The 23600-nt window shown below is 43.7% G+C and overlaps 1 protein-coding gene across 2 annotated transcripts in view; it reads left to right on the top strand.

The window, feature by feature from the left end:
- Positions 1 to 11163: 11163 nt before the first annotated feature.
- Positions 11164 to 23600, top strand: part of SCRN1 (secernin 1) — a 65071-nt gene continuing 52634 nt past the window's right edge. The window contains exon 1 of one of the 2 annotated variants that reach the window (XM_047850417.1): positions 11164 to 11345. The gene's annotated coding sequence lies outside the window, so the exon portion shown is untranslated. Of the gene's footprint in view, positions 11346 to 13043; positions 13081 to 23600 lie in introns of those variants that run through there. The other variant, XM_047850419.1, reaches the window with a different exon arrangement.

The raw sequence follows: 23600 nt of genomic DNA, 5'->3' as shown, positions 1-23600 counted from the left end.
TTCATGCTTGTTTACCTCTAGGTTTTTTTATTTTGTTTTGTTTTGTTTTGTTTTAGAGAGTCATGAACAATTATTGCATCATATACAGGCTACTTTTGCCACTTATCTGTTGACATTTTCCTCACCAGAACATAAAGTTCTTGAGAAGAACATATATAACACCTTTTTTTCTGATGAAATCAGCTATATGTCAAAAACTCTTAAATTGTCACTGCTATTTTCCTCAACCCGGAGGAGTTATGAACCGCAATACAGAAAGCCTTATGCTGTGTTCGTCGGGAAGGAGAGAGCTTGTCACGCGGTAGCACCTTGTATAGACGTTATTGGCGATGCTATCTCCGGTAAAGCAGGCAAAGCAAAAAGAATTGTGATTATTTGGGCAGCGTATTTCTTCATATGTGAGTTCACATAAATTCTCATCTAAATCTTTTTTTTTTAATTTCTTTTTCAATGTTTTTATTTATTTTTGAGACAGAGAGAGACAGAGCATGAACGGGGGAGGGGCAGAGAGAGAGGGAGACACAGAATCGGAAAGAGGCTCCAGGCTCCGAGCCATCAGCCCAGAGCCCGACGTGGGGCTCGAACTCACGGACCGCGAGATCGTGACCTGGCTGAAGTCGGATGCTTAACCGACTGCGCCACCCAGGCGCCCCTAAATCTTTAGACACAAACATGAAATGAAAGCATATAAATAGGTTATGGTCGTTTTTAAGCATCTGCCTTTGGTTTAGCTGCACCTCTACCCCCTTTCCATTCGTGGTAATAATCAGACATGAACTGTGACCTCACTTGTAATATAATTTGACTCGTTAATATTGCTAGATATGTCCTACTTAAGTTTATATGACCATGTTGTATTCTTTTCAAAATAAACTTTATTTGGGGAATGATTGGTTTTGTGAAACCTTCTTCAAGTGCCAGTTTCCTTAGCAGCTTTATTGATTTTCTTACCTGTTATTCTAGGTTTTATGTTGAAACTGGATAGGGAAGATGGATCAGTCATGGTAGGAGAGGGGTGTAGTGACGCATGGAACGTGATTATCTGCTCTGTTTATTTTATCTATCTGTTTTTTGACATTAATTTTTTTTTTCTAATTTTTAGAGAGAGTGTGTGAGTGCGGGAGAGGGGCAGAGGGAGAGGGAGAGAATCCCAGGCAGGCTCCCATGTTCATTGGGGAGCCTGACGTGGGGCTCCATCCGTTGCACGATCCTGGGATCATGACCTGAGTCCATATCAAGAGTCAGAGACGCTCGACTGACTGAGCCACCCAGGCGCCCTTGTCTGCTCTGTTTAGAGATATGTGTAAGAAAAACTGTGCTTTGGTTTCAATTGTTTTGAAATAAGCATTAAACATTGAGAATCGCGGGCAACAGCTGCTAGTGAATTCTGGTACCAGAGAAAGTGTGTGTGTTGGGTTTTATTCAGTGTGGTTTGGGTGGTAGTTCTCACTATCGTTTTCGTTTGGGATTTTATTTTGTCACAGGTGGACATTATGATGATTAATGCCTAGTGAGTGAGTGAGCACTGTAAAATGTAATTAAATGAAATGCTGGGTTGTCATAAAAATAACAAGAAACAATGATTTCTGATTCAGAAAGGGAATCAGCCATTTGAATCTTTGCTTGTGGAAATGAATTTGTACCCCTTCCTGATATATAGGAAATTCTTTACATCTACAGCGCTGTTAGATATGAGCATGCTGTCTGTCCCTACTGAATTGAGCGTATGGATGATTTCTCAGCGTTGTTTGGAAACTGCAAGAGGAGAAAAAGGGACTTGGTGGAATGTTATGGAAAAAAATACATCTCTCACCATTTTATTAAAAAAGGGACTTCTCATCGTAATAATAACCCTGGGAAAAAAATAACAAGCAACTTACTTTCCAGAGTTGCAGAGCACTTGGTCATAAGGGTGTTTTGATTTATTTTCTTTTTGTTTCTTACCCACTTCTGTTTGAAATGAAACCTAAAATGTCAAGCGTGATTATACATTCCTATGCCCATTTGGACACATGAAAATTATAGTACTTTTCTCTCTTAATATCTGTAGCATTCTATTTAGGAAGATTTGCATATTCTCTTCAGTACGATGAAATCCATACATTCTTACATAAGGGTTTGGAGTCTATTTGAAGGGTAAATTCTTTTCTCTGTTTAAAACATTGCTTTGCCTTTGCTTTCAGCCTTGCCTCTGCTGCCTTCAGCTCCTTGCTCCAGGCTGACAGAAGACAAAGACCTTATAAACACTGGTTTCCTAGTGCCATCCTCAAATACAATGAGAGGCTTGCTTTGCTTCCTAAATGTTGCAGAAATGTAGCAGTGACTCAAAATTAGCATACACCAGAGATGCATGGTATATGTGTGAAATATGCAGATTTCTGACCCCTTTCCCCAGCAATGCTGATTCATTCTTGGGTTGGGCCCATGGTTCTGCATTTTAGCCCACTTGCTAGATGATGATACTGATGCAGGTGGTCTAAGATTCTTAATTTGAGAGATGATTCACATCACCAATTCCCTGCCCTTGAATATACGATCTTCTATATTTTTCTTTGAATATTCTTTCTTGTTTTCTGTAAAGCATTGGTCATTGGGGAAACTAATTGTGCCTAAAACTGAATGTACAGTCAAAAGGGTAAGTTGTCTGGAGATACTATTTTCCCCAGGGTTAGGAATTTTTTAGGACTCTAACTTCTCACAGCAAAAAGTTAGATCATCAGTAAGTATGTTTTTGTGAACATCTTCCCTACCAGAAGAGAGAAAAGAGACCCAAACTTTCCCAAAATTATTGTTCTTTATTATTTTTTCAGAATTATCTATAGCCCACATGTTTAGAAGAATATACAGTCAAGAGATTGCCTTTAAAAAATAAATATATGTATGTGTTGTATATAGTGTATAAACTATGTGCCATGTATAATATATACATATATTATGAATAGATTATATACATATATATGAATATGTATATATATATAGTTTCGTATCAAAGATAGTCATTGAAATGTTCTCTCTAGTACATGATTTCCCTTCTCTGAAAACTTGTCTATACCGTGCAGTTAAATTTCCTTTTGGTTGATTTGGAATCTGTCTTTCTGTACTTTGCCTATATTTCTATGTTTCACTTATAATTTAGGTAAAATTTCCTAGTAGTTCTCCATGTAAAACCAACAATAATCTTTTTTTCATTCCTTCAGCTTTGGTTTCCCCAAGGGATTAAGTGGCTCATTTTGATATACATAGGTTATTGTTAAGGAAAAGAAAAGCATACAAACAGTTGGGAGATTCTGGAGTTCTGAAAACACCTAGCACACTAATCAAGGATTCTTTTGTTTACCATTTCTTTGTGTTCCTGTACTGCTAATAAAGCCTCTGGCATAAAATGGATGACTGTAGTGAGTATGAGTCAGCCAATAATTTACAAAGCCAATCTAAGTGCCTAGGACCTAGACTAACATTAATTTTATTTTATGATCTAAAAACAAATTGCATGAGATGTTTGCTGAGGTTTTTTACTCTAAAAATCTAGAGTAAAGTGAATGCTGTCCCCTTGGTCTTCAGTAACAGCTAAATTATATCTCACTTGGGGATTTCTGGGAATTTACAAGTCATTTCTTTAATTTAAAATTCCACACTGCTGTAGGGATAGAGGTAATTTCTTTTCTGGTGAACAGTTGCAGTGAAAACATTTCACACACAATGTGAATTGAGGTATTGGGGGACAGTTCTCGTTATTATAAAGAATGAAGTAAAGGTAGGGAGACTCTTTGGGCTTTAATTACAGTTTCTCAGAACATTTTCTCATTCATTGGCCTTGCTCTGCTAGAATGTATTTTATGTTAATATAACTGATAATAATTTTACCTCCGGGCAGGAGACTAGGATATTATAACATTCAACCACATACAGGTGTTTGTTTGTTTGTTTCTTTTCCCATTATAATCGTATCTTGTATTGTTGTGTAGCTATTTTGTGCAGAAAACATTTTGAAACAGTCTAAATTTGTTTATTTTATATATTTTTTAAAGTTTATGTATTTATTTTGAGAGAGAGAGAGCAGGGGAGGGGAAGAGAGAGAGAATTCTAAGCAGACTCTGTACTGTCAGCACAGAGTCCAATGCGGGGCTCAAACTCACAAACCATGAGATCAAGACCTGAACTGAAATCTGGAGTCAGTTGCTTTACCAACTGAGCTACCTAGGCACTCCTAGATTTTTTTTTTTTAAAGTAGCTCTTAAGTTAGAAGCTAAATTAAATTAAATTGAATGGGTAAGGTACTTGTGTAGAATAACCAAGAAGAGGACTGATATTCATACAGGAGATTTGCCTTAAAGTAAGAAACATTTTTAAGAAAATTAAGCAGCCTACTAAAGTTAATTGATTCTTGCTCACATTAAGACTGAACGGGGGGCGCCTGGGTGGCGCAGTCGGTTAAGCGTCCGACTTCAGCCAGGTCACGATCTCGCAGTCCGTGAGTTCGAGCCCCGCGTCAGGCTCTGGGCTGATGGCTCGGAGCCTGGAGCCTGTTTCCGATTCTGTGTCTCCCTCTCTCTCTGCCCCTCCCCCGTTCATGCTCTGTCTCTCTCTGTCCCAAAAATAAATAAACGTTGAAAAAAAAAAATTAAAAAAAAAAAGACTGAACGGTAAACCAACTCTGCTCCTTGGATTCTTTTTTCCTAACATTTTCCTACTATGGCAATAATTCTTCAAAACTATTCACTCTTTATCATTGACCTATATTTCCTCTGAGCTGGGCAATGTTCAATGGTTGTTTTTGGTTGTTTTTTTTTTTTTTTTTTCTTCTTGAGGTAGGGTATTTTTAAAAAATAAAACCATGTAATACAATGATTTTTTTTTTTTTTACAATTCAATAAATTGTAGCATACGGAGTTGTGCAGCCATCACCACAATCCATTTTAGAATGTTTTTCTTATCCAAAAGAAACTCCCACACCCAAGTAGTCAATCCCCCCTTTTCCCCAACTCCCTAAGCAACCACCAATCTGCTTTATTTGCCTGTCCTAGAAATTCACTGATCAGTCTTAAAGCTCAATCCTTTCTTTATATTCACAGTCGAGAAAGATTGACTATCTGAGAAATTCATAGGACAGTAAAACAATTCCTGCTCAATTTTCGTTTCAAAAAAATATGATAAGATGCTTTTTGAAAATCAAAATGAACCAGACACAGATTCCGACTCCAAGGAATAAATCACTCTTTGTACACAAAAAGTTAAATCCTTTGCGCGTTTAAGAGCTGGTATAAGGGATGTAATAGTGGAAACCTAGGGCCTGGATTTCGACTGAAAAGTAGAAAGTCAATGGAAAGGAGAGTGAAGAATAATTAGGAATTTAAACACCCAAGTCTCTCCATATGTTAGATTATTTCCAATTATCTGAAAGCCAGGTAATTAGTCCAATAGGAAACAAAATGATACCAATCTTCTGCTCTTTCATGAAAGTTAGATGCATGTCCAAAACAACATACTCTTCCTCTGGAGTCAGAAATTTTATACATTCTCTCAATAGGTAGGATGATTGCTGAATCACTGATAGCATGAAATAAGTCTTCCTTTAACTGAACCCAAAATTCCTACAGCAATTTAAATTTTTTTTTCAATGTTTATTTATTTTTGGGACAGAGAGAGACAGAGCATGAACGGGGGAGGGGCACAGAGAGAGGGAGACACAGAATCGGAAACAGGCTCCAGGCTCTGAGCCATCAGCCCAGAGCCCGACGCGGGGCTCGAACTCACGGACCGCGAGATCGTGACCTGGCTGAAGTCGGACGCCCAACCGACTGCGCCACCCAGGCGCCCCCCTACAGCAATTTAGACAAGACTTTGTTTAGTTCTCGGGAAGATTGGAAAATAATAACTTTTTTTTTTAAGTTTATTTATTTATTTTGAGAAAGAGAGGGAGGGGGCGCACTAAAGCAGGGGAGGGGCAGAGGGAGACAGAATCCCAAGCAGGCTCCGTGCTGTCAGCGCGAGTCCAGTTTGGAGCCGGACCCCACAAACCGCAAGATCGTGACCTGAGCCGAAACCAAGAGTCGGTCGCTTAGCCAACTGAACCACCCAGGCGCCCCACTAATAATAGTTTCTGTTGAAAGTCCTGTATTATCTCGAGGGAGCAGTGGTGTTAACATTGCCGATCTAAGAGGCTCAACGTCTACAATTCTGGATAAGCTTTCATCCATTAAAAGGTGGCCTCAGGTATCACCAGGATATTAAAAACAAGTCCTGTTTTAAAACTGTGGGTAGCATGGGGTGGACCTTTTCCACACACGCAAACTAGGAAAACATCAGGGGGACAGGATTAGGTTGAAGCTCCCAGTCTGGTCATAGAATCTTTTAGTCTGTTCTTTGATGATGACAAGACAAGGTCTTAGCGATTCTCCTTTAAATCATCTGTACAGTGGCTAAACCCATGAATGACTCCTAAAGGCACAGAGCGTGTGAAGCATACATAATTTGTTTTTAAAACCAGATCCAGAACATTTAGGAGCTGTTACTTCAAATTAAATAGAAGACGTTCACTGAAATGACACACTTGAGTAATTGAATTTATAAGCCCATCACCTAGTTACAATAAATACAATTTTATACCTTTTGCCAAAAGATAATTTATGGCCGTCCAAATTACATATTCAAAGGGCTCGATGGATCATTTAAATTCTCAAGATAATTTAAAAATAGATTTCAGTACTTAAAATCTCTCAGTGTTGCTTATACTCGATATGGGCAGTAATTCTGTAAATTGATTTAAGGGCATGCTAAAGGTTTGTTTCTATGGTAACCAAATTCAGAAAACTAACCTCCTAAACATGGTTGTCATAGAATTAAGACAGGTGGCTGACTAATCTTCACTAGCTTTCTTTCTCATTTTCTGATGGCTTTGCTCTCAGCACCTCTTTTGATTCTCATAAGATTGCATACAAAGCAATTACACGGGCTTTCTTACCCTTATGTGAGTGTCTCGTTCACGTAATACTGTCTGTTGTTCATCCCCATGAGATCTGCCCAGTGACAGATCTTTTTCTTCCTGCTACAATTATACACCAGAAGAAGCACTAAGTGGAAAACACCTCTGTAAGTAATGTGTTAAAGGCATTTCTCAATTACACACGTACTTCAGCTCCTCGAAATCATTGTACGGGGTTCTTCAGACAGTAACACTGCTTAGAAGAAAAGGCAACATTGTCATCGATAATATTTTTAGATGGTCTGTGTTCGGGTAACCCTCATTTATGATCATCTTTCACACTTGTTTACGTTTCCCAATATGCTAGATCCACATATTTATCTGTGCCTAATTCTTATGTTACCCTGACGGGAACGTGGAATATATGCATATATTACCTTTCTACTTGATTTCTACTTAATTTCCTTGCCTGCCTCTGACTTCCTGAGAGGAGGGGCTACGATGCCTTTTACATCTTTGTAGCAGAAGTACAATTCCTGCTACAAGCGTTCCATAAATGTTTCTTGTTAAATTAGACGTGTTGAAGAACTTCTAGAAGTATAAATAAACTATGCATTTATAGTTTATTAAATAATGGGCCTAGCTGATTCTGTATCAGTCCATGTGGTTCCTCAGAGGTATGAAGATTAGTGGAAGATTAGCCTTCCACATCTTCCTAGGAAGGTAAATGTGCTATGGCACTTGCTATCCTGTTGTAAGCAACTAGAAAACTGGGCAAAATAGATGAGACAACGTGGGTCAGACATTGGTCAGCAGGCAGAGCGGGATTGTGATTCTCAAGAGAAAGGAAACAAATGAGAAGAGACCTACAATCGCCTTAGCCTTCTGCGTGGAGGCAATTCCTGAACCAGACATGGCAAAGACAAGGGGAAACAAACAGAGCCCAGTTGTTTTGAGCGGGTGAGGAAAGAGTGATCAGAGTTCAGGAAGGTCAAAGCAGTTGGAATATGTGGGGCAGAGTTCTGCAGAAAACTAAATGGAAAAGAAATTTAGAAGTTTGCATTTTAGTCATCGACTGAATACCAGTTTAGGCATGCAAATGATGAATCTCCACAAGGCTGCGGAAGAAACAACTACTGGGAGCTGTGCACCAAAAACTTTGCAGAGCTCACACAAAACTGGGAATTGTTCACGTTTCTACCAGCCAGGATCACCTTATCGATTGCATGGAACATTTATTAGAGACCCTATGTGAGTCATACCTTAGTAGAAGGGCTAAAGTAGCCATAGAGTTAAAGCTACCCCAAGGGCGCCTGGGTGGCTCAGTCGGTTGAGCGTCCGACTTTGGCTCAGGTCGTGATCTCGCGGTCCGTGAGTTCGAGCCCCACGTCGGGCTCTGTGCTGACAGCTCAGAGCCTGCAGCCTGCTTCAGATTCTGTCTCTCTCTCTCTCTCTCTCTCTTTCTCTTTCTCTGCCCCTCCCTCTACCCCACTCTCTTTCTCTCTTTCTCTTGCTCTCTCCCAAAAATAAACATTAAAAAAATTGAAAAAAAAAAAAGTAAAACACACAGTATGATTAGGAAACCAATAATGGATTTAAAATGGAATACTAAAAAGAATCTCAGTTCTTCAACGTTTATTTATTTTGGGGACAGAGAGAGACAGAGCATGAACGGGGGAGGGGCAGAGAGAGAGGGAGACACAGAATCGGAAACAGGCTCCAGGCTCTGAGCCATCAGCTCAGAGCCTGACGCGGGGCTCGAACTCACGGACCGCGAGATCGTGACCTGGCTGAAGTCGGACGCTTAACCGACTGTGCCACCCAGGCGCCCCAAATCTCAGTTCTTCAAAAGAAGGCAAGTAAAAAGCACCTGGCTGGCTCAGTTGAGTGACTGACTCCTTGTTTCAGCCCATGAGCTCATGGTTTCATGAGTTTGAGCCCTGCATTGGGCTCCGTGCTGGCAGCATGGAACTTGCTTGGGATTCTCTCTCTCTCCCTCCCTCTCTGCCCCTCCCCCACTCACACTGTCTCTGTCTCTCTCAGATAAATAAATAAACTTAAACAAACAAACAAAAAACAGATGGGACAAATGGAAGTATCAAGATGTTACATTTGTAACTCACCATACTGATAATTACATTAAATATAGATGGTCTGAATCAGAGTTTCTCAACCTCAGTACTATTGACATTTAGGGCCAGATAATTCTTAGTTTTGGGAGATCGTGCTCTGCATCCTAGGGTGTTTAATAGCACCCTTGACCTCCATGCACTAGATACCAGCAGAGACCTCCTCCACCTCTGCCATTTTGACAACCAAAAATATCTCCAGACTTTGCCAAATGTTAACAGCCGCTGATGGAAACGCTCCAATTCAAAGGCAGAGGGTGTCTGAATGAAAAACAAGATCCAACTATGTTACGTCTTTGAAAAAAAACAAAACCCCAAACACCTACTCTAATCTAAAGACAGAAATAGGTTAACAGTAAAAGGACAGTTTCCTTGGTTGGCCTAAATGTGCAATAAGGTCCCTTTGTGCTCCAAGAGTATATGACCACTGCTCTGTCCTGCAGTGCTTCCGCGGATTCCCTCAGCCTTCTCCTACACTCCATTCACTCTTGGGGCAAACCACAAGCATAGGAATAACATTCAAAAGACATGAGAAAAAAATCTCCCTCCCTTCCCCGCGTTCTGCCACTCAGTTCTCTTTCCTGATGGCACCTACTATTACAGTTTATGATTCCTTCCAAAGATATTCCATGCATTTACAAATATGAGTACAAGCATATTTCTTTCCCACAGATAATAACACGTGATATTCTGCACATGGTCCTGACCCCCCCCCCCCCACCTCCCTTGGTATAGGTTGCAAGTCTTTCATATCAGTACATAGAGATAGACCTTCCCCATTAAAAAAAGAAAAAAATTATATGTGGGGGGGGGAATGTGCAAGCAGGGGAGAAGGGCAGAAGGAAGGAGAGAGAGAGAGAGAGAGAGAGAGAGAGAGAGAGAGAGAGAGAGAGAATCTCAAGCAGGCTCCATGCTAGGCGTGGAGCCCTATTCGGGGGCTGGATCTCATGACCCTGGGATCATAACCTGAGCCGAAATCAAGAGTCTGTTGCTCGACTGACTGAGTCACCCAGGTGTCCCAGATCCTCCCCATTTAAAAAATTTTTATGGCTGGTTTGCATTCCATTGTACTGATGTGCTGTAATATATTTAACAGTCCTTTATTGATGGACATTTGCTTCCAGTCTTTGCTAGCACAAATAATGTAGCAATGGGTAACCTTGTACTCATATCATTTCACACCTGTATCAGTGTATCTATAGGATAAATTACAGAAGTGGAATCCTTAAAGACTGTATATACATATTTGTTATTTGAGAAGATATTGCAAAATTGTCCCCCGTTGAGGTTATAAAACTTTATTTTTGCGAATCTGATGGATGGAAAATTCTGCCTTGTGTATTTGATTTGCAGTTAAGTGAACTTGAATTATCTTTTCATGTGCTGAGTGTGCGTTTGTTTTCTTCTCGTGAATTCTCTCTTCGTAGCCTTTGAGTTGTGCTTTTCTTGTCAATTTATAAAAGGTAGCGTCTCTATTCTGGTAACAGACGATGGTCAGGTCCTGACCATCAACACACCTGTCACCTGTCTGTGGCTCTATTAACCCTGGGATGGAATCTGGGCTTTACTACTACTGCCTTGTGACCTTGGGCGAGTTCCTTAACCTCTTTGGGTTTCCATGTCCAAGGACCCAGGGTAGGGTCTCGTTTATCAACATGACGCGGGACGGCACCTTTAAAACCGGGGAGTCGGCTAGGACATGTTTGTCAACAAAGTACAGGGCACGTTTTTCCGCGGGGAAATTTTGCTTAGGCGCCGAGGCCCGCACGTAGCAACCCAACCGCCGAGTCCGGGAGTGCGCTGCGAGGGAGGCGGGGGGGGGGGGGGGGGGGGGGGGGCGGCTGGCTCCGTAAAGCCTGAGTTCCCCCTTTCGAGAGAGCCTCAACCCCGGACGTGACCGAGAAATAAAAATCTAGCAAAGAAGGAGCCACTTTCTGCGGCGACAGTCGCCCTCCCGGCCGCTCCTCTGCTCCCAGGCGCCCTCCCCTATCGGGCCGAGCGCGGCGCTGCAGTCCCGGCGGCCCAGACGCAGCGGGTGCGGCGCGGCCCCGGGGCCCGGGTGGGGGAGGCGGGGGTGGGCCCCGCGGTCACGTGAGCCGGGCCAGCTGTTAGCGGGGGGCGGCGGGCCCAGGCGCCGGGAGTCTGGGGAGGGGGAAGCGCCCGACGGCCGCCTCCGCCACTGCAGCTGCAGCCCCCGATGTCGCCGCAGTAATCGCGGCCGCGGCAGCACGCGTACCCTCGGCGGCCGCAGCATCCGCGCCGCAGAGCAGAGCCCGGAGCCCGCCGCCCCGCAGGTAAGCCGCGGCGGGCACGGTTGCGAGCTCAGGGCGTCCGCAGCCCCTTCTCCCCGAGCGTTTCGGCCGCGTCCGCCATCGCCGTCCCCTGTGCCTCGTCGCCAGCCCCGGCCCCTCCGAACCTGCGGGAAGCGCTACTCCGGGCGGCATTCCGGCGGGTGGTGGCAAGGGCCGGCTGGAGGCTCGGGGGTGGCGGACGGAATCAGGGGAGAGATGGCCTCTGCCCGGGTGGTGGATGACTCGGGCTAGTAGGTTGAGGGGGCGCCGGAGAGGGACGCCCCACCCCGGGGCGCGGGCAGTGCCGCTTAGTTTGAGTCCGTCCCCCCGCTCTACGCCCCAACCCCATCCTTTGCCCCGACCTCCGGGCGCTTTTCCTGTTCCATTTCCTGAGAGCCAAGTTGCTGCCCCGCTGGGGTCTGTGCCCGCACCCCCCCCCTACACCCCTGCCACCCCTCGGGCTGCTCCCGGGGTTCGCAGCTCGCTCGGTGGTGGAGCGGGCCTGGCACCTTCCCGGGAGGTAAGGCACCTGCTACCCGGGTAGCGCGAACATGGCTGCCTGGTGGGGCCCGCTGTCCTTGACCTGGCTCTGTGCCCACGTCTACCCGGTTTGTGATCACGAATCAGGTCCAGGGCACTGCCCCCCCCTCCCCCCCCCCCCCCCCCCCCCCCCATTTAGGGCAAACGCGCAGGCTGTTGCTGTCTGTGCGGGCTGCAGGACTTGCCACAACTCCCCTCCCCCTCCCCAAGCCACCTCGGGGAGGTTCTTGGGGGTGGGGGGTGTCAGGGTAGGTACGCCGAGGCGCCGGGACACTTATTGGTAGAAGGCATCCTTGTATTTCTGCTACGGTTATACACTTCAGCCCTCGCTTCGCTTGTCCGTCCTGGAGCCGTTTACTTGGCGACATCACTGGTGAGGTCTGAGACGAGGGTGGTTTGCAGAGCAGGAGGGACGCTTGAACTTTAGAGAATTGATGAGAACTCGGATTGAGGGGTTTAAAATGTCCATCAAACCCAAGTGCATCTAGGGAAGCTGTCATTTGCTGTGACTCAAAACCGACTTGGTAAGGGTTCTTTCTGGATTTGCTGTTTAATTCTGACTTGCAGTTGTCTTGAATTACACTTGTGTCCAGCCTCCCGGTGGCCTCCTGTGTTCCCCGCCTGACCAGAAGATGTCATGGGTTGGAGAAGAGACCTATGTTAATTTAAAATGGCAGCATGAAAAATCAGGCCAGGCAGCAGCAGTACAGACAGACCACAGCTAACATCAGCTACCCCTGACTGATGCCTTGGTGGGGAAATCTGCAGCAGGAAAGGCTCTCCGGGGTGTCGCTGTGGCTGATCCTAAGGGGTAGGGACTGATTCTTGCAGCAGGCTAAATTTTAGCGGGCGGCGGGGTCCTGGGGAGGTGAAGTGGCAAGTTTAGGGAGCTGTAAGTATCTTCTCTAACGTACCAAATGTGGTGCAAAGACCCAATTAAAACTCCGTGATTTTGATCTGATTTTCTCCAGGCTCCACTAAGGACAATTTATGTGGCTGCTTATGTCTGTTCGATGCATAACTTCTGTGTGTTTTGTACCTACAAGTGGCTCTTAAACGAGATGAGTGTCTAGTGTAAACATCACCCAGGAACAGTACATAACAAATGCCAGGTTCTTCAGAGCAAATTTCATTGGAAGAACTGATACAGCTCCATGAGCGAGCACCCAGGCACCAGAGAATGATACATTCTTGAAAGGTGACTCATTTTAAGATTTTTTTTTTTTTTTTTTTTTTTTTAAACAGCGTTTCTTTCCGGTTTCACTGCTGTGCCGTCAGCCATCTTCTCATTTAGGAAGGAGGGGATGCCTGAGGAGGCAAGTGTTTTCAGGGGTAACGGAATAGATGAAGATTAGTGCTCAGGTCAGGAATGGCGAGCTGGAAGCCACCTAAGAGAGCACTCTTCTGGCACCCCCCCCCCCCTTTTTTACAGCCTGGGAGGCTGATTCCAGCAGGGTGATTGGGCTGTGCCCAAGGTCAGATGGCTGGTTGGCAACTGGCAGTGAGGATCGAACTCCAGGTCTCATAACTGCCCAGGTCATATTTAAGCACCAAAAACATAAGTTAGGCATATTCTTTAAGGGGAGAGATGCGTTCTCGGATGAAAAACATGAGTGGCTTTGTTTGTGGAGAACGATTAGGTGAATTTCTTTTTAAAAGAAACCAAAGTGGGATATGTGATAGCTTTTGAATATGTCTCATTTTAAGTAAAAGGTAAATAACGAGCCTGTTTTAAAAGAATGTTGAAACGGCACTGGGTACAGAGGGTTTTCTAGAATCTGAATTTGAATTCTCTTGGTCATATACCAGTCGCCACATTGGGAAGTGTGCATGGGTAAGTATTTGCGCAGAGGTGGTGAGGATATGAAAAATACTTCTGGGCATTCCGTAACGTTAACCCAAAGATCTGCAGAAGGACAGGGTGCGTGTGTTGGGAACAGGGAGAATAGTTTGGGATGGTGAAGTGGATAGGAGCTAGGTATGGATAGATATGTGGAAATGAAGACTGATGACGATGCCATGCATGCTGTTTAAAAAAGAATAACTTGCATTAGAGCATGGTTGTCAAGATTCATTCACTTAAATTCCCCTGGTATGTCAAAGATATTTAAAGTCAAGCGTTTCAGGGGCGCCTGGGTGGCTCAGTCGGTTAAGCATCCGACTTCAGCTCAGGTCACGATCTCGCGGTCCGCGAGTTCAAGCCCCGCGTCGGGCTCTGGGCTGATGGCTCAGAGCCTGGAGCCTGCTTCCGATTCTGTGTCTCCCTCTCTCTCTGCCCCTCCCCCGTTCATGCTGTGTCTCTCTCTGTCTCAAAAATAAATAAACGTTAAAAAAAATTTTTTTTTAAAAATAAAGTCAAGCGTTTCAGAAATACGTAAACATGTGCAGTTTGTGTTTGTTGGAGAACAGTAAGCCAAAGTTATTTTATTTTATTTTTTTAAGTTTACGTATTTATTCTGGGGGGGGGAGGGGCAGAGAGAGAGGCAGAGAGAGCATCTCAAGGAGGGTCTGCCCCAACAGCGGGGAGCCAGATGCGGGGCTCGAACCCATAAACTGTGAGATGGTAACCAGAGCCGAAACCAAGAGTCGGACGCTTAACCTACTAAGCCACACAGGCACCCCTGCCAAAGTTATTTTTTAAAAAGTCACTCATGATCTCTTTATCCAGCAATAATCAGTCCTTAGGAAAGTTTGGGGCCATTTTCATTGGAATGAGAGTCTAGGTCTGTGCTGTCCAATTCAATAACCACTAACCACTAGCTACTACCCACATGTGGCTGTTGAGCGCTTGAAATGTGGCTAGTCCAAACTGAGATGTGTGAACTATGCACCAGATTTCAAAATTTATATGAAAAAAAGAATTTAAAATACCTCATTAATAATTTGTATATTGATTATATATGAATTTTTTTTTAAGTTCATTCTTGAGAGATAGAGATAGCGCAAGCAGGGGAGGGGGAGAGGGTGGGAGAGACGCAGAATCCGAAGCAGGCTCCAGGCTCTGAGCTGTCAGCACAGCTCAGACACAGGCTCTGTGTCCAGCACAGAGCTGGACACGGGGCCCGAACTCGTGAACTGAGCGATCATGACCTGAGCTGAAGCTGGACGCTTAGCCAACTGAGCCACCCAGGCGCCCCTTGATTATACATTAAAATAATATTTTAGGTCTATTCCAGAGGGACTCTGGAAACATTTTGCCGAATTTTTTAAAAGTTCAACTGAACTTGGGAAACAAATGGATGGAAGAGCCAAGAAATGTAAAAGAGTTATTGGGAATGAGATAGGATCTGTACTTGCTTTACCTCTGAGGTAGATTGGCCACAACCCTGGAGCACTTTGCACCTGCCCTGTACCAAGGATAGACACGTCCTTTTCCATCATTCTGTGTGTCTCTTCTACCCTCACTGTCATCCTTACCCCCAGTTGGGGCCTTATATGGAACTCTCTTCTCTGCAAACTCTTAGGGATGGTTACAAAGCTCTTGTCAGTGGAAGGGATGGCTAAGATCAAGTGATCCCATTCCCTTTGTGACAGGGAAGCGACCTGGCATCCGAGACGGCAAGAGGGATGTAGCCATCAGTCACACCCTCCCATAGAAGCTCCCCACGTCACCAACCCAGTCTGGGATGGCGGTGCGCCACACTGGATGGAATGTCACATCGCTCAGTCAGGGTGGCTGGAAGGGGAGGGAGGTGAGAGCCTCCCGGCTCGAGCCTTACCTAGAGAGAGGGAGCTTGAGAAGGTCAGTGTTCCCTTCTTCTGTTCTTAATAGTTATATGTTTAGCCTAAGTCTATCAGTGCTTGATATCCTCCGCTAAAGTGAACTGCACCTGCTTGAAAACTCCCATAAGCATCTGCAGTCATTATTTTAATTTGGGTTGCTGCCCTTCTCTCTCGGTTGTGTTTATGAGCCCCTCTTCTAGGTGATAAAGATCTCGAAAACATCATTTTAGTTCCGTTTTCCCTTGGGTTGGGCGTAGTGCTTGTAGGTGGTTAGGGGCTCAAGATGCATCTTGGTAATTCATCCGACTTCTTAAATATTCTAATTAAAATAATGTAGCGACCCAGGCTCTTCTGAGTATTTTTGTCCTCTCAAAGTAAAATCTTAGTGTATTTTGAAATTGCGCTCAGAAGTGCCCTAGTGACCTGAAAGAATTAAATGAAATGTCTTTGTTAAGCACTAAAGGAATCAGAGTTTTTAAAGAATGAAAAACCCAATAAAGTAATATGAGCTTGCTATAAATTTAAAACGACATAACTAGATAAAGTAAAATTTAAAGCTTCTTGCTCTGTATCCCATCTTTATTTTCACTGCCAATTCTTAGGTTAAAAAAATTTTTTTTAGAGAGAGCAGGAGAGAGGCAGAGGGAGAGAGAGAGTCTTAAGCAGGCTGCATGCTGCGCATAGAGCCTGATGTGGGGCTTGATCCCACGACTCGGGGACCATGACCTGAGTTGAAATCAAGAGTCAGATGCTAAACTGACTGAGGCACCCAGACGCCCCTGTTAGTGACATATTAATCCATTAATCCTGGTCCTTTCCTTCATTCTTTCTTTCCTCCCTTCCTTCCTCTCTCCCTCTTTTGTATATACTTATATTTATATAAATGTATGTGTATACATATACATGTATATACACATCCATGCATATATTCACATATATGAATATAAGTTTTTTTTTTTTTTAATTTTTTTTTTTCAACGTTTATTTATTTTTGGGACAGAGAGAGACAGAGCATGAACAGGGGAGGGGCAGAGAGAGAGGGAGACACAGAATCGGAAACAGGCTCCAGGCTCTGAGCCATCAGCCCAGAGCCCGACGCGGGGCTCGAACTCACGGACCGCGAGATCGTGACCTGGCTGAAGTCGGATGCTTAACCGACTGCGCCACCCAGGCGCCCCTATAAGTTTCTTTTGATAATAAAATAGGATACATTCCCTAATGGTAAAACAGAGCAAATGGCTCTAGCATTAATGGGTATTTACAAAGTAGTTTTAATTTTTTTAATGTTTATTTTACTTTTGAGAGAGAGAGAGAGCATGAGCAGGGGAGAGGCAAAGAGAGAGGGAGACAGAAAATCCCAAGCAATCTCCGAGCTGTCAGCGCAGAGCCCGGTGTGGGGCTCGAACTCATGAACCATGAGATCATGACTTGAGCCGAAAGCAAGAGTTGGGCTCTTAACCAACTGAGCCACCCAGGTGCCCCTACAAAGTCGTTTTTAAATCAAATTTTGCTAGACCTAAAAAAAAAGTAATCTCTGGTTACCAGCAAGATTTAACTGTTATTACTTTATGCCTTCTGTAGAAAAGGAATAGTTAGCTAATTTGTTTTACAGGGACAGCGTGTAAATCACCATTTTAAGAATGATTGAGAAGAGTTTTTAAATCCCAGTTTGCAGAGTTAACAGGTACATATCAAATTACATTAATGGGAAAAGATCAGAAGAGACAATGCATTATTTAGATGGGAGAAGAAAACAGATGGTGGGAATAGGAAGGTCATAATTCAAAGCAACCTTGCCAAATTAGTGGACACAATGGCAGCAATGTTAGAAATGAGAACAGAAGGAAATGAAAGGATCCTAGATGCGGCTTGCTTAGTAGCTTCTAGGTCTTTCCCACGGAGAGTGCTTTTGGCAGCTCACCGGATACCTGCCTATCTCGCACACATTTTTCTTCCTTCATCTCCCTTATCATTATGTTTCAAGAACACTGTTCTTTAAGAACAAGTTAAAGGACCAAACCTTGAGTGTTTCTCTCTTCTAGATAGGCTGCATATATTATCTCATTTAATCTCATACCAGCTCATCTACATTTTATAGATGAAGACTTTTATAGACAAGAACTCCACTTTTAAATGGAAGAACTGTACCTGGAATTGGGGTCTGTCTGATTCTTTCTTAAAAAGCTATAACGTAACCTCTTAGAGAGTTTATCCTAACTGCACAGTCTCACCTGTATTGTTCATGCGATGCAAGCCATTTTCTTTCTTTATGTTACTATGAAAGATGGAAAACTTCTTCCGACCTATCATGTATTGGAAAACATCTTCTTTACCATGAACTCGATCTGACTATCTTTTTCTAACTTGGCTAGCTTGAGCGGAAAATTAATCTGTCTTGTGCCGCGTATCTACTCTTTCTTGCATTAAAAAAAAAATTGTTGTATCCATGAGAAATAGATGCCATTCAACTAATCTCTCCTCTTTCCTTCCCTCTAAAATCCCTAAATGGGCTCTTCTTTTTTCTAGCTGAGATTTTCACTTAGTATCCAAGGTAGAGGAGTCATGATAGCCGCCAATCTTGCAGCCTGAGTTTTCTTTTAAGTGGTACCATATTTTAAATGCACCAGAGTGATGGACAGACCACTGGGTGTGATGCAGTTTTTGAGATGGTCCTTGAATTCACGTGTGTCCCAACCTTGAAGGTACACAGACTAAATAATGAGCCATATATATCTGCACCACTGTTTTTCAAACATGTAAGGATTCTGTTGCCATTTAGTACATACAAATCCCTTGGAAGTGTTATTGAATTCATAACATATATTCATTATGTCTTTCCCAGCCAACTGCAATGACTGTTAGGTGAGAGTTTCCATGAACATTTCTTGACATTTAAAAGTTGGAAAACATCATATTAGAATATTTTCTATTGTAGAACAATTCTGGAAGGATTTGAAGAATAATTTTGTAAAGTGTCCATTTTACCACCTAACTTACCTTATGGATAAATGCAGGTTTTGATGTACAACGTTCTAATTGACTATGGATAGAAAGCTCTGCATTTCCTTACTTATCAGTCTGTCACGTGAATCATTACGTTAGACATTTTGCTTTATTCATATTTCTCATTGTGACCATATATGGCAAATGAAGCAGAATCAGATGTGGCCCAAAGTTAAAATGAGTTCATTGGCCATGACTGAGCTGTAGAGTTCTCCCTAATTCCCAAGCCTCGGCCCTATTGTAATATCATATTTATTAGCTGCAGCGAGCTAGGATAATAGATTATTCTGGTTGCCACGCTTCCTTTTCTTTTTTCAAAAAAATATTTTCGTTACAAATTCTATACTTTTACATGGGAAATTTGAAAATGCCTGAATATATAGAGGTTAAGAAACTGTGGTTCTTGGGGCACCTGGGCGGCTCAGTCAGTTAAGCGTCTGACTTCAGCTCAACTCATGATCTCACAGTTTGTGAGTTCGAGTCCCTCATCGGGCTCACTGCTGTCAGCAAGGGGCCTGTTTTGGATCATGTGTCCCCCTTTCTGTCTACCCCTCCCCAGCTCGCACTCTGTCTCTCCCAAAAATAAACAAATAAGCATTAAAAGAAGACAAATTGTGATTCTACAACCCAGAGATACTGCTACTCTTAAAATTTTTGTTACATTTCCTTATGATCTTCTTGCAACATCTGTCTAGATAATATACGTAACTTGAATGATACCATATGTAATTTGCGTGACCTCTTTTCTTTCACCAGCTTGATTCTGTGTACTTATATGTTTTCCAGCTTTCTATGATATGTATAGATAGCCATTTACATGTCCTGCATCTGTTTCGTTTTGGTTTTTGATTCTTACGATCATCTAAGCGGCTGTATTTTGGGGGAAGGGAATGCAGCAGGGGCGGTCCATTAAATTATTAGGGGTTAGGATGAAGTCGAAAAGTCATTAATTACCTGAACATTTGGTTTTACAGGTTTTAAAAAAAATTTTTTAATACATTTATTTATTTTTGAGAGACAGAGCACAAGTGGGGGAGGGGCAGAGAGAGAGAGGGAGACACAGAATCCGAAGCAGGCTCCAGGCTCCCGGCTGTCAGCACAGAGCCCGACATGGGGCTCAAACTCACTAACCTCAAGATCATGACCTGAGCCGAAGTCAGATGCTTAACTGACTGAGCCACCCAGGCGCCCCAGGTTTTACAGCTTTTAAATAGACACTCTTTTCATTTTTTTCTAGCTAGTCGCCTTTATTGCAGTATTTTTGGAACGGATAACAAGTAAGTGTGTTTGGAAAAAATCATCCAGGAGGTATTTCTTAGCCATCTTACCGACTTAGAAATACTCCGTTACTTGAAATGACATTTAATTCTTCTTTTTTTTCTGGCTCAGATTCTCACTTTCTGTCCAAGGTAGAGGAGTCCTGATAGTCTCCAATCTTGCATCTATGTTAAATGAAGAACACTTTTTTTTTAAAGGCATTTTCATTTTTTAAATTAAAAAATTTTTTTAAGTATTTTATTTTGAGAGGGAGGGTGGAGAGGAGCAGAGAGAGAGGGAGAGAGAGAATCCTCAGCAGGTTCCCCACTGACAGGCTCCACTACCCCCGGGATCATGACCTGAGTGGAAATCAAGAGTCGGACTTCTAACCGGCTGAGCCACTCAGGCGCCCTTAAGGGCCTTTTTATTTTTATTTTTATTAAAAAAAATTTTTTTTCAACGTTTATTTATTTTTGGGACAGAAAGAGACAGAGCATGAACGGGGGAGGGGCAGAGAGAGAGGGAGACACAGAATCGGAAACTGGCTCCAGGCTCTGAGCCATCAGCCCAGAGCCCGACGCGGGGCTCGAACTCACGGACCGCGAGATCGTGACCTGGCTGAAGTCGGACGCTTAACCGACTGCGCCACCCAGGCGCCCCCCTAAGGGCCTTTTTAAAGAATTGGATGAAACTTTACTTCTTGAAAGTAGTAAAAATTGCAGGGGCGCCTGGGTGGCTCAGTTAGTTGACTGTCCAACTTGGGCTCAGGTCATGATCTCACAGTTGGTGAGTTCGAGCCCCGCGTTGGGCTCTGTGCTGATAGCTCCGAGCCTGGAGCCTGCTTCGGATTCTGTGTCTCCCTCTCGCTCTCTGTCCCTTTCCCACTCGTGCTCTATCTCTCTCAAAAATAAAAAAAATAAGAATGTTAAAAAAATTAAAGCGGTAAAAATTGCAAAACAGAACAGTTAACCATCCAGGTCTTCCTGATGATCATGTATTCTGATTTCTCCATTTTATTATTTATTTATTTACTTTTTATTTTTTAACGTGTTTTTTTTCATTTTTGAGAGACAGAGAGACAAAGCACAAGTGGGGAGAGGGGCGGAGAGGGAGACACAGAATCTGAAAGCAGGCTCCAGGCTCTGAGCTGGCAGCACAGAGCCCCACGCAGGGCTCAAACCCATGAACCGAGAGATCATGACCCGAGGTGAAGTTGGACCCTTAACTGACCGAGCCACCCACGCGCCCCTGATTTCTCCCTTTTAAAGCTAGAGACCAAGAAACATAGCCTCCCACACCTCTGTTTGTCATACTAGGGAAGAGGAAATCCTGCTCTCGCAAGTTAACCAGGGATGGGGTTCACCCGCCTTCTGCCCGAAGGCAGAGCGTGTGGCCGCCATTGCTGTGGCTGAATTCAGCAACATGCGATTAAAATTAAGTGGTTTCCGGGGCGCCTGGGTGGCGCAGTCGGTTAAGCGTCCGACTTCAGCTAGGTCACGATCTCGAGGTCCGGGAGTTCGAGCCCCGCGTCGGGCTCTGGGCTGATGGCTCAGAGCCTGGAGCCTGTTTCCGATTCTGTGTCTCCCTCTCTCTCTGCTCCTCCCCCGTTCATGCTCTGTCTCTCTCTGTCCCAAAAATAAAATAAAAACGTGGAAAAAAAATTTTAAATTAAGTGGTTTCCTTAAAACTCCAATTGAGAAGCAAGAAGGCAGCAGGCTGATGGCCTTTGAGGCTGGTGGATGCCTTCAGGGGCTTTGCTGCACTGTTCTGTGTGTGCTGAAACACATGGTCAGAGAACCAGGCACAAGAAATGAGGAATCCTTTTGAGGAGCACAGAGGTGAAGTAACCTGTACCAGTGGGTTTTGCACACCCGTTCTGGACTGGCTGCACCAGAATCACCGGGGCATGGGTTAGAAATACGCTTCCTGTGATCTCATACAGATGCACTGAACAGAATCTACAAGCAGGGGGGTGTCTAGGAATCTGCCATTTTAACAAACTCCCCAGACGATTTGGATGCGTGGTTAAATATGGATACCGTGGATTGAACCACAGCATGGGAGCACCTTGGCCAAATTACGTTTTCCTGCTCTTTTTGTCTCACTGAAGATTAAAATACAGCTCTGTCCCGTCCCCTTCGTTCATTCAACAGACATTTATTGAGGTCTTATTAGGTGCCAAAGTGCCAGGGAAATGAGGGCTTATGTAAGAGTCCTTGCCTCGTGGGTCTTACAGTCTGACAGGTATTTTGAAACTTGAGGGAGAGAAATAAAGCAAGGTAGTGGGATCCAGGGGCTCACTCCCCCCACTAATATACCTTGCACTAATTAATATACCATGGCAAACTAAGCTCCCTCCCCAACCCCCTGCTCCAGTAATCCTTCCTCAAAGAGGTATTTGAGCCTCAAACAAGTTATGAGTAATAACTCCAAGAAAATATTCCCTGTCTTTGATCAGTCCAGTGCTATTTCTAACCTTAACAGAATTTTAAACATCTTATCATGTGCTTTACTTTAAAAAGTTACTTATTGGGGCGCCTGGGTGGCGCAGTCGGTTAAGCGTCCGACTTCAGCCAGGTCACGATCTCGCGGGTCCATGAGTTCGAGCCCCGCGTCGGGCTCTGGGTTGATGGCTCGGAGCCTGGAGCCTGTTTCCGATTCTGTGTCTCCCTCTCTCTCTGCCCCTCTCCCGTTCATGCTCTGTCTCTCTCTGTCCCAAAAATAAATAAACGTTGAAAAAAAAATTAAAAAAAAAAAGTTCCTTATTATATGGGGCGCCTGAGTGGCTCAGTCAATTAAGCGCCTGACTCTTTTTAAAAATAAAAAAAATTTTTTTTAAATGTTTATTCATTTTTGAAAGACAGAGAGAGAGACAGAGCACAAGCAGGGGTGGGGTGGAGAGAGAGGGGGACACAGAATCTGAAGCGGGCTCCAGGCTGTCAGCACAGAGCCCAACACAGGGCTCAAACTCACGAACCGTGAGATCACGACCGGAGGTAAAGTCAGCCGCTCAACTGACTGAGCCACCCAGGCACCCCGTGTCTGACTCTTGATTTCAGCTCAGGTCATGATCTCATGGTTCGTGAGTTTGAGCCCCAAGTTGGGCTCTGCGCTGACAGTGTGGAACCGGCTTGGAATTCTCTGTCTCCCTCCCTGTCAGCCCCTCCCCCACTCGTGTGTGTGTGTGTGTGTGTGTGTGTGTGTGTGTGGGTGTGGGTGTGCGCGCGCGTGCGTGCTCTCTCTCTCTCAAAATAAATAAACTTTTAAAAAGTTACTTATTATACAAAGTTACAAACATATACAAAAGAGAACAGTATAGTAAATCACTGTGTACCCATCACCCCGTTTCAGCCATTTTTGTTATATAGCCAAACTTGTGGCATCTGAATGTTCACCCTTCCTTCCCACCTTGGTTTACTTTCATCCTATCATTTCACAGGGAAATACCCCAGATTGTATCTCTAAAAGATTTGGGCTCTTTTTTCAGACATAACCAGTGTTATACTGTCTAAAACAAGAATTCCTTAATGACATCAAATATCCAGTCAGTGTTCACATTTCCCCAATTGTCTTATAAAGTTTTTGTATCATTTATTTAAATCAGGATCCAAATAAATTCCAGTCAGTGCAGTTGGCTGATACATCTCTTAAGTAACTTTGTCTCTTAATCTTTTTTTTTTCCCTTGCAGTTTTTGTTGTTGTTATAGAAGAAGTCAGATTTGTCTTGTAATTTCT

This window comes from Prionailurus viverrinus, chromosome A2, assembly GCF_022837055.1.
Source record: "Prionailurus viverrinus isolate Anna chromosome A2, UM_Priviv_1.0, whole genome shotgun sequence".
In the NCBI taxonomy this organism is placed as follows: domain Eukaryota; kingdom Metazoa; phylum Chordata; class Mammalia; order Carnivora; family Felidae; genus Prionailurus; species Prionailurus viverrinus.
This window is presented reverse-complemented; position numbering and strand designations above follow the sequence as displayed.